Source organism: Desmodus rotundus, chromosome 5, assembly GCF_022682495.2.
Source record: "Desmodus rotundus isolate HL8 chromosome 5, HLdesRot8A.1, whole genome shotgun sequence".
NCBI classification, from domain to species: domain Eukaryota; kingdom Metazoa; phylum Chordata; class Mammalia; order Chiroptera; family Phyllostomidae; genus Desmodus; species Desmodus rotundus.
In genome coordinates, this window is record NC_071391.1 from 37,742,735 (window position 1) to 37,756,843 (window position 14,109).

At 45.9% G+C, this 14,109-nt stretch overlaps 1 protein-coding gene across 13 annotated transcripts in view; it reads right to left on the reverse strand.

Moving 5' to 3' along the window:
• MICAL2 (microtubule associated monooxygenase, calponin and LIM domain containing 2) overlaps positions 1 to 14,109 on the reverse strand; it is a 214,867-nt gene that overhangs the window by 150,041 nt on the left and 50,717 nt on the right. The gene's annotated exons all lie outside the window — the stretch shown is intronic.

Here is a 14,109-nt window from a genome sequence, read left to right on the forward strand (position 1 = left end):
CCTTAAACCTTTAGGGTGAAATGACAACAGCCACCAGGCACTGAACGCTCACCCCACTAGGCGAACTTGCAACTCTTTGAAGTGCGCGCCCTCAGTTTACAGACCTGAAAATTTTGGTTTCAAAGTCAAATCTTAAAGCAAGTTAGACACGTCTACCTAGCACATGTCTGAGTTTCTGGATTGTTGTAATCAGGAAGATGGCAAAGTAAGTTTTAATTTTTTACTTGAAAGTCTCTATTTTAAATATATGTGAACAAAACAAAATAGATGAGATGCTAAAGCGGATAGAAGGCTGCAAATGCCATTCTTAACATTTCAAAATACTACATCCATCAAAAAGAGCTTCGTGGTCCTAGGACGGTAACTGAAAACATCTAATAGGCAAATACTCAAGTACGAAGTTCTAAAATCATAAACACAAAGTAATGCCGTTATCCACCTTCCATATTTCAGGCAGCATTTCCTTTGAAACTAAAGGTAAGAACAATGTCTGAGCACCCTGTACGGCGTGCTGAAAACACTGTGTGGTTGGAGGCCCCATGGATTCCGGACCTTCCTGCGAGTCACTGCCCACACTGAAGTCCTCCGACAAAGGCCGGCCACCTGGACACTAAAATCCCGGACCCCTGGTTTTATTGCATTTTTATTTTTTCCTTTTGTCACCTCTAAGGTTTTTATTTATTTAATTTACTTGTATATGTTCTATTTAGGCATTCACAAATAGATAATACATTTAAAGCCTTTAATTTTAATACATAATTAAATCAGACAATGTGTCTATAATACAGAATTTAGCATCCTAAACTGTAACACATTTTCTGCTAAACAGACAACAAATGGCCGGACCCCTGGTTTTACACACGCTTGCATTCTTCCCGTTATCTCCTGAGATCCCTAAGTTCACCACTTGACACTGCAGGCAAGTCCTCACATCTCCTGAAATTCCTGAAATCACTGCCTCAAATTCCAGGCAAGTCATTTATCCCAGTTAAGCCTCAGTTTCCTCGTCTGTAAAGTGGGGGTGATAATGCCAGCCCTTCTACCTCACAGACTTACGGTGAGAAGCACATGAGACACTAATGCAAAACTGCTTTACATGCAAAAAAGCTTTATGCCATTGTGATGCAAATTCTCATGGCCATAAAGTCCTTCAATATGATCTGGAGCCCCAGAGTAAATCTGAAGGGAAAACTACCTGAGGCCCCGCATCACCAGAGGGAATCATAAATCCATGCCACCCACACCTGTCACCAAGGTCAGCAGCATCAGCAGAGAGGCCAGTGACGTGCTCTTTATGGAAAAGCTTCCTGCCAAGAAAATGTGAAATCACTGGGAGAGGTCGAACCTGTTCATGATCAGGTTTACAGCTCCTTGCAAAGGAACATAACCGGCATCATCCTCCCTCCCCACAAGGACCAGGGCTCACGACCACCCCTAGGCGCCTCTCAAAGGAGAACGATTTCAAGGAGGTGGTAATTTTCGATGCCCAGTGTCTGAAGAGACCCATAGATGAGGAGGCAAAGGTAATCATGGTCTTGGCTTGTTCCAAGGCTCCTGGAGACCCTGAAAAAGGCCTTGCTACTAGCACGGTGGGAATGAAGCCAGGGTACAAGAATAAGACAGAAATGAAACTGTGGGAGCAAGGAACATGGAGATCATCTTCCCCCGGAATTTGGTTGACGAGGAAAGAAAGTGTTGATGACATTGGTTTTTGTGAAAAATAGGATTGCTACGTAAAGGGACAGGCTGAAGGGTAGAGAAGCAGATAAAGGATGGCAACAATTAGGCAGAAAAACAGGCTGGATGTCCTTACAAGCCTGTCCTGGCAGCACTAAGAGAGGCTCAGCACTCCGTCATCAGAATTGGTGCCGAGGCCATCCTGTTGAATTCTGCTATTTTCTCCAGCAGATGCAGGCAGCCCTCCAGTATGACACTGAGTCTGAGTCAGGCCTCCCAGGGATGTCAGGACATTAAGAAGCTGCTGAAGACAACTGCACAGACAGAGCCCAGGCTTCAGGCTGGGTATGGAGAAGGGTAGAAAAGGGCGGAGCTGGCTGAGGATGACACCTAGGCTGGCAGCAGGTTTTGTGAGAGTAACACCGGGACAGAAGCAGCAGCATAGAGCTGCGGTTAGAGAGGAGCTTTCCAAACACGAGTCTAGGTGGAGCAGTTCTGGGTGGGGGTAGACTCCTAGGTGTGGCCCTCAGAAGGGCTGCTGGAGGTGCAGAGGTGGAGGGCCTCTGAGGAGAGGGTGCTCAGTCGGTTAGACACAGAGTGTATGGGAACAGTGGCCAGAGGCAGGGAGGAGAAGAGGCTGAGATCAAGGAGGGGAGTGTGGCTAGTGCAGGGCACGTGGCAAGGGAGCTCTGGAACACAGGGCTGGGGAGGTAGGAGACAGGAGGTTCAGACGGGGCAGCAGGCCAGGCTGAAGGTGGAACTGTAACTCAGCACAAGTGCTGTGGAGCCGGGAATTTGAGGCAAGAGCCACATTCTGTGTTTGGAAGGATGACTCTGCAGGGGTCGGCAGCTGGGCTGGAGGGGAGGAAAAGCAAAAAGAAAGCTCGGAGACTGGCAACTGTGGTCATTTGGGTAGGAGATCACTGCCTCCTCCAAATGGGGGAAGTGAGAATGGAGAGAAGGAGATGGATATGAATAAACCTGCAAAGGGAGGTGCAGCAGGACCCGACGGTAGATTAGATATGGGGGTGGACGGCAGATGGAAGACCAAGATGACTGCAGAGTTTTGAGCCTTCAGGACTAAAAAAAAAAAAAATACACAGGAAGAGAATCAGGTTTCAGAAAGAAGAGGGTGACTATTGTTTAAAGGTGCCCAAGGGGCATCCTGAAGATGTCCATAAGGTGCCTAAGGGTGGGGTCATGGGGCACAAGAGGGCGGTAAGCACCAGAGATACAAAATGTAGAGAGTCATCTTCATGGGGGGTGGGGGGTGGGGGGGTAGGAGACAGCTGGGCGTAGCTGAGATTTCCCCTGCGAAAGCGCGCCCAGCAGAAGCAATGGAGACAAGCCCCGGAGGACGCCAAGTACAGCCTCTGGAAAAGGAGAGAGGGTTTAAAACGGGTCAAAAAAGCTGTGTCACAAATCTAATAGGATAGTTTTGATAGAGGAACTCAAGAGTTAAAGATTTTTAGCTTCAGTCATAGTTGATAGGCTTAAGTGATTAATGCAAGTGGAAAGCTGTTACTCCAGGAGATGGAATGCGTGACCTACTGACTCCAGGAGTTGGACAGGCAATTCAACCTTTGCGTCCCAGGGGGTCTGCAAGGATTGAGATGGTGTTTGAGCCATTGTGTTCCAGGGAGGAAATGTCCCTGATGCAGATAAAGAATCGTTGATCCACAGATAAAGTACTAGGAAAATCTTTTTTCCAAACCCCTTACCTACCCTTTCTTCTCCTTATAAAAAGATCATCTTGAGATGAGATGTTAAGATGGTTATTGAGGGTGTATGACCTGCTGTCTCTTCAGATTAACAGCATCTGAATAAATCACCCATAAAGATTCACTCCTTGTCTCTACTTATTGGTTCTGGTAGTGACAGGCAGCAGAAACACCAGCTTTTCAGGTTTTGGTTGCAAGAAGAAAGAGGTAATTAATAGCTACCAGAAGTTTAAATGCTTTATGAGCATCTCACATATAACCTTCAACCTAGCCCTATGAGATAACTATTATTATTATTATTATTCCTACTTCATAGATGAAAAGATAGAGGCTCCAAGAGGCAAGGTCAGTTGGTTGGTGCATTGTCCCACACACCAAAAGGTTGCAGGTTCAATTCCTGGTCAGGGCACATACCTAGGTTATGGGTTCAATCCCCAGTCAGGGTGTGTACAAGAGGCAACTGATCAACGTTTCTCTCGCACATCAATGTCTCTCTACCTGTTTGTCTGTCTGTCTCTCTCCCCCCACTTCTCTCTCTCTAAAAGCAATAAAAACACATCCTCAGGTGAGGTTTTTTAAAAAAAGAAGCAAGGTTGCACTACTTAGTAAGCAGTGGAGCTGCTATTCAAAGACAGTTCTTAAAACAAAGCATAAATTTGTTACAACGGACCACGTGAAAGGCCCTGAAATGATCTGCCTCCTGTCAACCTCCCTCCCTCCTTGTCCACCTCATCTTCTAACTAGCCAAGAGCCTTCCCACCTCAGGGCCTTTGCACTTGCGGTCTTTGGGGTCCTCTCTGAACAACCAGCTGTTTGCTGCCTGGCTGCTTCTCCTCTGTGCATCTCAGCATAGATGTCACCTCCTTGACACCCAGTCTAGAATCCCGTCCCCTCCCCCCAGTTCTCTCTATCACATCTACAACACAATGTCCTTCTTGGGACGTCATGATAAAGGTATCTTTGCACATTCCTGTTCTCTCCTGACTAGATGGAAAGAAAGCTCCATGAGCCTTCTCTGCTGCTTTCATCCTTCTCTCTGGTACCCACAGAGAAATGGCATTGAGCAGTCACTAAAAGAGCGAATAAATGAGTACACTAATTTTAAAAAAAATACTCTTTCCTGGGTAGTGTTAAGGGCTATGGACATTGTGGAGGATTTTTCCTTCCAAGAAGACTTTAAATCAGAATGCCAGTTCTGTCCTAACCTGGGCAGCAAGCCTGGTTTCAGCCTGTTACCAGTCTGCTGGTCTGTGGGGAAAGAGTGGCAGCTCCCTGAAGACATGACAAGCACAGGGGGCAATAAACTCAGTAGGCCTGAGACCACTGTTGTTCACAGACAAGAGAGACTCCAGTCTACCTTGACTTTTTTCACCCCTATGATTTCACAATTTTTTTCACAAGAAAGTCATATCATGTGACTCTTGGCTCAAAAGCCTCCTGTGACTTTACATCTCTTTCAGAGTAAAAGTCCCTCCTATGGCTTCAAGGCCCACAGACCTGCCCCCTCCCCCACTTCCTTCCTAGATCCATCTCTTCTCACCCCAGTCACATGGGGCTCCTTGTGTTTCCAGAACTCACTAAGCGCACTAGCTTGTCAGCTTCTCTGAGCCTGCTGCTGTGCCCTTTGTTTAGGCCTGTCTTCCCTCCAAGGGACATTCTCAAGCCCTCACTTCTGTTAGGCTCCTGCTCCAATGTCATCCTCTCACAGAAGTCTTTCCAGCACATGCAACCCACCTCTGCTTGGGGCACCCACACTCCCTCGCCTTGCTTTATTTCCTCCCTAGCACTTTCTACTACACACACACACATGTGCACACACACTCAGGCCACCAAGAAGAATGTAAACTCCAAGAGGGCAGGAATTTTGTCTGTTTTTATGTTTTGTTTTGTTTTGCTGCTTTTTACTGCCACATTCCCTGGTGCCTGGCATATAGTAGACACTCAAAATGATTCTATGAATAAATTAATAATTGTAAAAAATTTAACTTAGAGATGGCAATTTAAAAAATATGAGTAAGTGGCTTTCACTTCAGGGAATATATCCGAAGATACCCGAAACACTAGTTTGAAAGAATATAAGCGCCCCTATGTTCATAGCAGTGTTATTTGCAATACCAAGCTGTGGAAACAGCGCAAGTGCCCGTCAGGAGATGAGTGGGGAAAAGCTGCGGTGCATTCACACGGTAGAGCACTACTGGGCCATAGGGAAGAAGAAAACCCTACCCTTTGTGACACATGGAGGGACCTGGGGAGGATGATGCTGAGTGAAGTAAGCCAGTCAGAGAAAGACAAATACCATGTGATCTCACTTATGTGTGGAATCTAATGAACAAAATAAACTAACATACAAAAGAGAAACAGACTCATAGATACAGAGAACAGACTGACAGCTGTCAGAGGGGAGGGGGTTTGGGTGCTGGGTGAAAAAGATGAGGGATTAAGAAGAAAAAAACCTCATAGACACAGATAACAGTATGCTGATTACCAGAGGAAAAGGGGGGTGGGGGAGGTGGAAGAGGGTAAAGGGAGGATAGATGGAGGTGGAAGGAGACTAGACTTGGGGTGGTGAAAACACAATACAACATACAGATGATGTATTATAGGATTGTATGCCTGAAACCTATATACTTTTATTAACTAATGTCACCCCATTAAATTCAATAAATTAAAAAAAAAAATAAGAGTAAGTGGAGCCCTGGCTAGTGTAGCTCAGTGGATTGAGCACTGACCTGTGAACCAAAGGGTCGCCAGTTTGATTCCCAGTCAGGGTACATGCTTGGGTTGTGGGCCAAGTCCCCAGTAGGGGGTGCAACCACATATTGATGTTTCTTTCCCCCTCTCTCCCATCCCCTCTGTCTACAAGTAAATAAATCTTTTTTTTTAAAGAGTAAGTGGAAATAGCATGGTGGTTCCTCACACAGTTAGACACGAGATTACCATATGACTCAATGCGTCTACTCCTAGGTGTATACCCAAAAGAATTGAAAACATGAACCCGAACTGATTCTTGTTCACCAGTGGTCATTGCAGCATTACTCACAATAGCCGAAAGGTGGAAACAACCCAAGAATCCGTCGACAGATGAACGGATAAACAGAATGTGGCACACACATACATGGAGTATTACTCAGCCTCAAAGAGAAAGGAAATTCTGACACATGCGACAATGTGGATGAACCTTGAGGATGTTCTGCTAAGTGATAAGCCAGTCAAAAAATGTGGCTAGTCTGAAGTGAGATGAGCTGTGAAACATGCACAGAATTTCAGAGACTTAATTCAAAAGAAAAGAAGGAAAGATAACTCGATCACTTTTATATGTTGAAATGATAGTATTGTGTATATATTAGGTTAAAAGAAATAGATTATTAAAATAAATTTCACCCTTTCTTTACACTTTTTAATGTAACTGCTAGAAAACTTAAAATTACATATGTGGCTTGCATTATATTTCTACTGGACAGCACTGGCCTTGAGAATCGCAAGGAATAAATACAGCCACTGAACCTCCAGCCTCCACCTCTCCCGTGATGTCCAGTTAGAGAACAAGCCCCTATTTTCTGAAGTCTCTGCAGCCAGATTTCAGTTCCTTGCAGCTGAGTGCAGTCCTTATTGACTCTGAGAGGAGAACAAACGGAGGGCTGGGTCCACTGACCTGCCCTGGACCTGTCTTGTGGCAGGAGGCCAAACTCAGCCTGGTGCCCACCCAGCAGAGTAGGAGGTAGACAGATATATTAACACTAAGTGGAAAAATTCCTAGCTGTGCAATATACTGATCTCTAAGATATTTTTTATCATAAAAAGCAAAGCAGAGAAAGAATCTCAGATGAGAAGGAAAGAGGGCAGCCAGGGGATTCCTCCCAGTCTGGGAAGCAGAACATGAAATGGCTTCATGGTTTCCTTTTGTCCTGCCCCTTGGTACACATTTATTTGGATAATTTTAGCCAGAGATTCCCTAAGGCCTTGTGCAACCCTGGGTGGGCCAGGAACTGCAAGAGGCTTTTCGGTTTTTTTCTCCAAGAAAAAGAAAGCCCAGCCTTTCCGCCTCCCAGGCCTGTTGGCTGATATCCCTGTCCCCCTTGTAAACACCACAGTAGCCAGATGCTAGTCAGGGCCCAGACAAGACTGTGGTCATCATCCCCACACCACAGGAAAAGGATGCTCAGGGAGTAAGGCTCCCATGAAAATTTGGACAGATGCTTGAATAAGGAAAGAAAGGGATTGGCTCGCACTGGCTTCTGCTAACCCACTATCAAGGCATGGAAATGCAGGACTCACCCATGCAGCTCCAGAGAGAAGAACAGTAGATGTCATATAGTACGCTATTTGTACAGCTCTAGAAAGCCTCCTGAGCTGCAGAGTTCATTCACCCAGTCCCTGAGTAGCTTCCCTGTGTCAACCCCAGTGCTGGGTGCTTGAGACCCAAGGGTGAGACAGACATGCTCCCTGTCCTCAGGCTGCTCACAGTCAGTGTCAAAGAGACAAAAAAAAAAAAAGCAATCAACAAAGGGCACTGCTCAGTGACATCTGGTAGCACCAGAGTCTAGGAGCTCACATGGGGCACCAAACCCAGACTAGGGATGGGATAAAGAAGGGGGAAGTAGAGAAGAGATCGGGAAGGGCTCCCTGAAGGAGATGGTGATGTTTACTAAACTCGATCACAAAGAGAACAAGTTACCTAAGCCAGAAAGGGGCCCGTTCAGCATAAACAGTACAGATCCTTCCTGGGCCACGGCTCCACAAGTTCCCATTCTTTGGTAAAATTTTGAAGAGGAAAGTACACACTTGTATTTGTTCTTCCCTTAAAAAACATTTACCTTCACTGATAAAGCAAACTTCTTAATGAAACCATATATACACACTATGCAAATGTTGGGTGGTGACAGTAATGAATTTGCTGTGATTGTCATTATCACAGGGGTGGCACTGGTCCCTACCATATTCCTGCCGGCCTGCTCTTCTCCCAGTGACTCTGTTCAAGGCTACCCATCCAGACTCCAGGACTCAGAGGATGTCCATTCCAATGCCTCCTCAGTAAGGCCAACGAAATCCAAGTAGCCAACCACCCGTCATGGTAGCTCCCTTTTAAAGAAGGACTCTTCTTAGCATTCTCTGGTACTATTCGTGGGAGTGTCCACAGGAAGAACCTTCAGGGGCAGAATTTGACCATGCCTATGATATTGTCAATGCAGTGCATATACCTTTGACTCCGGAATTCTCACAATCTATCTCGTAGCTATGGTTTCAAGCCCATACAAAGCACGTGTGAGGAATATACTGTAGCTCTGTTAAAAACGGCAATTAACTGGAAACAATCTAAATAGTTAAATAAATTGTGATCTAGCCATAAAATGGGAAGCCATAAAAAGCTATGAAAATAATTAAAGGATTAGGGCTCCATATACTGATATAAAACAATCTCTAACATACATTTTTTGAGTGACAAAAAGCAAGATACATGACAAATATGTTCTTAAAAACCCACTAAAAATAAGGGAGGATGCGCATACACACATGCACACAGACAGAGACACACATGCACACATATGGGGAGACTTTCGGGAAAGGCACACAGGAAATGGGACAGTGGCTGCCTCTAGGGAGGGGACGTGGAGGCCCAGGGAAAAGAAATTTCTTTTCATGGCAAATTTTCTTGTCCAGCTTGAATTATTTTTCTATCATGAGGATGTGCTGCTTTTTTAATTTAAGAAAACGAATCATTTTTTAAAAGACAAAGAAGTCTTTATTTACAAATGTATTAAAATGAACCACAGTGAACTCAGATTAACCACTTCCCATGAAGACAGCCAAAAAAGAGTTGTTTCAAGTCAGTTTAATATTGTTGAGAATTGAATTTACTCAAGCTCAACTATAACATCCAATGCACACACTCCTGCAAACCCACACCCTGCCTGTGGAGCCTGGGTGACAAGTATAATAGCGAGCACAGCCCAGGTGGAATCTAGGCTCAGCCACGGCTAGTGGAGCAGTGCCGGGAGTCCATTGTCAGGTAAGTGGACAAAAGCACAGTTCACCCAAGCTTTTTGTTCAACTGGAACAGAATTTCACACCCTGGAGACCATCCTCCGCGATATTTGCACGTGTCCATATTAGGCAAAGCAGTACTTGATATGGCCCAGCCGGTGAGGGGAGCCTGGCTTTGGGGGCTGTGGTGGGTGATTTCAGAGGTCTGGAATGTCAGATAGGCTTATCTAGGCCAGGAGATAGCAGCCTTCCGCTCCCAGCTGCACCCCTCCCAACCTCCCACCCTAGCTCCCTGCCTCCCTCTGTAGCTCAGGAACCACGTGATGAGTTGGGCTCCACGCAATACCTAGTCTGGGTTACCCCCTACTGAGGAGCCACTACAGAGGCAAAAATGGGCCCGGGTCACATTCTGGAGCAAAAGCTGTGAGGTGACCCTATTGGATGCTCATAAAATACAGGCATTTTCCTTTCACAAGTTAACGAAAAGGTTTTCATTTTACAGGGTAGCCCCTTTTCTGCTAGTGACAAGAGAGTTCCAGAATCATTTCCGGTGCCTGTGTTTTTATGGCAATAATATACAAATGCCTTCTGTCCTGAATTGGTTACCCGTCGTGAACGAGCCACCCCGGGGAGGGTTGTGGCAGGAACCCTGGGTTGGAATCGGGCTCATCCTCAATGGTCCTCCAGGTCTCCTGACTGCAGGACCCGCCTTCACAACCTGAGCCCGGAGGCCTTTCTCGCTGGTCTCCTCCTGCCTCCACCCAATCTGTTCTTTCTGGCTCTCGCCCTCTCACCTCTCCCCACATGCAACTTATTCCCATTTCATGAGCAACACGCTCTGCCCAGATTATCTCTCTGCCTCGTGTTTCCTCTAGCGCTTCCGTCAGTGATGCAAGGCAAACTCCTACGCATCGCATCTCGCAGCACTTAGGATATTAATGATAATGATGGCTAAACATTTACTAATCACTTGTATACCCTGCAGTCTTACGAACACTTTACAAAAATAACCTTATTTAATCTTCACAGTCAGCCCATGAAGAAAGCACCTCATTTTACAGAGAATGTTACTAAAGATCAGAGATTTAAGTAAGTTGCCCAAGGCGACAGAGATATTAAGTTGGTTATATAGTAGCTGCTCAATAATTATTCACCTCATAAGTGATCAAGTGAATACATTTCTATCTCCTCTATTGAAAGTCCAAGTAAGAATCATTTATTAATTTCTCAGACCATATCCCCTGTAAATACCTACGAATGTGTAGGGCAAGGGAATATATGGTAAATAAATAAATAAAAGAATAAATGAGTAAGACAATAAATAGGGCCCAAGGCCTGGCCAGGCCACCCACTAGCTTCAGACAAATAGCTTTAGCTTGCCGAGTCCTGTTTGTCACCTGTCACATACACAGACTGGACACAACATTCTCTCAAGTTCCTTCTGGCATTAGAGGTACATATATAAAACAAACAACCAGATTCCAAGATTTTGTGGTTATGGTAACTCCCACACTAAATTACACACTGCATTTTCTTCTGGTTGTTTTCCCCAGAACATTACATAATTGGATGGGGCATTTGATCCAGGTACTACCCTAACCCAGAGCCAATAGCAGTCCTGAGAAAGTCAGTTTGGCCTGATCCTTGGTTCCTTCCAAGGTTCATATCCTCGATTCATATCAAAACAGATCACACCCAGGGAAAGAATTATTAATGACTGACAAAACCCTCATAAATAATAATCAATAACAAACAGTGATCCCAAGTTAGGTTATGCAACTGGCACCTAAGCCAATGTTCTAATGACCTTGCAGGTCCTTCTCCCTGTCCCTTGGCACCTGTATCAGAGACCTTCTTCTCCAAACAGATCCTGGTCACCAATCTCCCATTATCACCACCAACACACACGTGTGCACACACACACACACACACACACACACACTCACTGCTGGCACAAAGGAAGCAGCATAGTTCTTAGCACATAGTAGGGCCAATAAATGCTTATGAAATGCCGAAGCCCAGATACTGCAGAAATGTGTCCACATCAGTGCCAGGTGAAAGGTCTGGCTGATTTCGTTCATTCCCGCTCTGACTAGAGCTAACCAGGAGCTTGGCTATATGCCTATGACCTGACACACCTGTGTCCCATGGCTTAGCATTAATGATCAGTCACATGCATGCAGATGCCCAGCATTTCTTGATTGGCTAATGCTCAGTGCAAATGACTACACCAAAATGACTATACCTAAATGAGGGGTGTGAGCAAGACCACACATGTTCATGTCGGGAGAGCAGGAGGACGTTTTGTGTCCTACTTGACTCACAGCAAGGAGTGTAAGTGCCGGGCTCTCAGAGCTGAGCACTAACCATCCATATGAATCCAGTGTGGAAAGGGCCTCTACCATAACCAAGTGCAAATATATAGTCATTGCAGAAGACACCTGTTGTTTTTCTGTCTCTTACCTCATGTCCTTGGAGCTCTGCTCCTCCCTCACGTCAAACGTGTGATGTTTGAAAGGACTGCCAAAGACAGCACCCAGCTCCCCTGGCTTTGGCTGCAGTAACTGGCGCAGAGGTGAGCCTATAGGGATCGTTCCCTGAGGCTTTCAGTCTCGAGCAGGAAGAGAAAGATCTAGCCTTTTGTGTCACAGGGCTATCAAGATATGAACTAGAGGCTACCAACATGGAAAAAACCCATTTGTAGGGTGGAGGAATGCAGCCGAAACAAAGCAAAACATCCAAGAGACAGATGGAAGGAGGGGGGATGGGACGGACTTTGAGTGTCTGGACCTTCCTGTTTATACAAATTATGTACTGATGTCCCTGTTTTCTTTAGGGTAGTTTGAGTTGGGTTTCTGAAATGCGCAGCTAAGTGGCCTCACACAGTCACAACTGTACGTAGAGTACATTTTCAATGTATTTTCTACTCTTCAGGTAGTTTTTATAAGAAGGACTATCACACAGTGGAAATGTCTTTGTTCCTCCTCCTAAGAGAGGTGTAAAAATTCCTGGGCAAGAATCACTATTACTCAGCATCACTCACTAAAGACCTTAGTTCTTCCCCTTTGTATCTCAGGTACCAATGGTGACCTGCCAACCACAGGATGTGAGGACTCTTCCATTTGAAGCCACCAAAGCTTGTAAAATATGGGCTGGCCAGACAGGCTGGGCAACTGGCTGGTGACTTTTGAAGGAAGAACATCAACATGGTGGTCAGGCCTCCATCCCATCCCTCCGCTGGTGACTCCCTCTGAAGGTCTGTCTTCAGATCACCAAGAGAGTTCCCTCAACGGCTATTACGGGCAATGCATTTCCTAATAAAATAAGACCTTTGAAGACCTTCCCTGAGAAAACATGCTGCAGTTCAGCCACCTGACTTCTGTGGCACCTTTTAAAAAGAAAGCCACCATACGCAATTACTGAGAAGGACAATGCTTTTAAACCTAAAAGCTTCCCTGGCCTCTAAGTCTGAGCAAATGCCTAGTGAACTATGATCCATAAAATTGCAACAACTAGGAAGGGAGGTGCTGGGTGGGGATGGCACGTAGGATACTGGCCCCTCCTTTCTCTCCCTCCCTTTCTGTACCACTTCCATCTCCTGTGTGTGAGGCTGAAGCTTGGCGTGCTGGGGGCAGGCACGGCCTGGATGGCCAGGATGCTCTGGGCTGAAGCAACTGATCCATTTCACCCTGATGCAGTGCTCTTCCCATCTTCCATATAGTTGTGCGTCCCAGCCTCAGAGGAGCTTGGCAGCTGTCTCCCTGGGGGCAAGGGAAAGCAGCCGTATCCCACGGTGGACTCAACGGCTCCTCATCACCAAAACAAACACACAACAGTCCCGATCACCATGGAGAGTTCAATCCTCTTGTCTGGGATTGGCACCGACTAGAATTCCAAGGGCTCTGGCTGAGCTCTCTCCTGTGAGGTCTAAATACAGAACGCTCACTTTTAACCTAAACATCTAGTCTGGACCTGTGCCCAGGGCAGACAGCCCCCAAGGCCCAGCCAGGAAGTCTTGACTCCTGAGTGTCCATTCAGCAGTGGGCATTGCCGAGCTATCTGAGGTGTGATGTGCTGGCCAGCCCCACCTTCACAGATGTTGTCTATGGCCAAATAAATGGGGCCTATGGGGGAAGTAATCAGCTTGTGGAGGGTTAATCATAAGTGAGATCCTGAGCAGAGATGCATCAGAGATCCTGATGCATCCTGGGGAAGGAGGTGGAGAGGCAGAGAATGGGAGGTTGAGGAGGAAGAGAGAGTGGTGGGGAGGGGGGAGGCAGTAAGGACCAAAGACCTATTTCTTAGCCAATTAAAGTCAGGGCATCTTTCTAAAATATTTGCACCCATGAGAACAAAGCAAACATTTGCCCTGACTGTGCCTATCCACGGGATTTAGGGCTTGCGCCCTAGACTCAGACCAAGGTTGCCTTCCAATTGCATGAACTTGGGCAAGGTAATTGACTCTTCAGTTTCCATATCTCTAAAGTGGCCCAGTGGACTACTGTGGGTGTTCAATGAACATGTACATAAAGTGCCTGGCACATAGAAGTTGCTCAATAAATAGTAACTACTAGCAGTAATAGTAGCAGTATTAGTAGAAGTAACATAATGAATGTCAAGCATGTTCTTGTTTGCACTGTTTTTTAATAAAAACTTTTAGAGAGAGAGAAATATCAGTCAGTTGTCTCCTGTATGTGCCCCGACTGGGGATCAAACCCACAGCCTGGTA